Genomic DNA, 1,565 nt, shown 5'->3' with positions numbered 1-1,565 from the left:
TGGAGCGTCAGGTTCCGCGTAGTGAGCAGTTGCACTGCGCATCACTCGTTTTGTATATTCTTTTATTAGTACCGTTGTTGTTGTTGTTGTTGTAACTTCTCTTTTTGTGTTGTCCCAGTAAATTGTCCTTATCGCAACCCATGAGGTTCTGCGGTTTGTTTTTTTTTTTTCTTTTCCACTTTCTGGTTCTCCTCCTCATCCCACCAGAGGGGGGCAGGAGGAGTGAGCGAGTGGCTGTGTGGTCCTTTGTTACCAGCTGGGCTGAAACCACAACACAGTCCAAGCAGATCCTCAGCTACCAGAAAGCAGCTCTCCTGCAGTCCCGCACTGCCATTCTGCTAGTTGTCCTACTTCTCCACCATCTCATGGTGGTAGCAGCCATGGCTGCCCTCCTCCTTCTCATCCCCAGGCAGACCCACCCTGTCAGGAAGAGACCAGACCTAGACAGCTCATTGAGTGTCTCTATCAGTACGCTGTCTTCCACACCCTGCAGGAATCTCCTGGCTTGCTTATGCCCAGCCCTGCTGCCCTCCCAGCAGACTGTGGGGTGCTTCAACTTGCCATGTCATCGAGGACCTGTGACCATGAGGCTTCCTCCAAGGCAAGGCTCTGTGCACACCAGCCTCCCCTTTGCACAGAGCTCCCCTCCAGCTCCTCACCCTCCACCTGCCTTCCTGAGGAGCCCTTGGCACCCATGGCTGCCCTCCCACCACTCCAGCTGTCCCACCAGGGCTCTGCAGTCCCCGTGGGGTGGGGGAGCACGTTTCTGCCTGCCCAGCAGAAAGGACAGTGCTGGGGAGGGGAGAGGGGAGGCAGGTAAAGGGGAAGGTTTGTGGGACGTTGTCTGGGAGGTGACTCCTGTTGCCAGAAGAGGATGATGCAAGGAGAGGCATGGTAGGTGGGAGGTGGATTTTGAGGTCACTTCTTTGGAAAGAACCCAATTGGCCAGGTGCTGAGGCAGGCCCAGTGCTGTCACCTGGAGTGTCGGAAAACCCACCCAGCAGTGCTGAGATCTTGGGAGAGGGGAGATGCAGAGGAAGGTGAAGATGGCATGGCTGGGAGGTGGAGTGTGAGGCCATTTCTCTTGCTGCTTGACTTGCAGCATCATAAACGCCAACGTGGCACAGATGGCAGTTCAGCCATTGGAGAAGAGTGGAGTTATGCAAAGCCAACATGGTTGGGAACCTATGGGACATGGCAGGAGAAATTGTGGGACGTGACAGAGAAGAGCGTGAGAAGGGACCAGCAGTATGGGCAGCACCCTGTGTCCCGGCTGGGTCTCACAGGTGGCTGCAGATGTGAGAAGTGGCCAGACGGCACAGAGAGGAGCACCAGGGACCTCCTGGGCAGTCTTGTCTTGCAAGGCCATCAGTGCCTGGGGAAGCCATCAGGGATGCCCTTGAAGTCCCAGAGGACCAAGGCAATGGTGTCCAAGCTATCAGATTTGGGTACAAATGGAGAAAACCTGAGACCATTGGGGGAAAACTAATTGGTGAGGGTTATGAATTGTGGTGGAGACTGTGGCAGAGAAAGGCAAGGGTCACGGCATATCATGGAAGAAGCAG

Source organism: Haliaeetus leucocephalus, unplaced genomic scaffold (genome assembly GCF_000737465.1).
Source record: "Haliaeetus leucocephalus isolate CR32 unplaced genomic scaffold, Haliaeetus_leucocephalus-4.0 Scaffold305, whole genome shotgun sequence".
In the NCBI taxonomy this organism is placed as follows: domain Eukaryota; kingdom Metazoa; phylum Chordata; class Aves; order Accipitriformes; family Accipitridae; genus Haliaeetus; species Haliaeetus leucocephalus.
The sequence above is the reverse complement of the archived record's forward strand: the minus strand, read 5'-3'. Positions refer to the sequence as shown.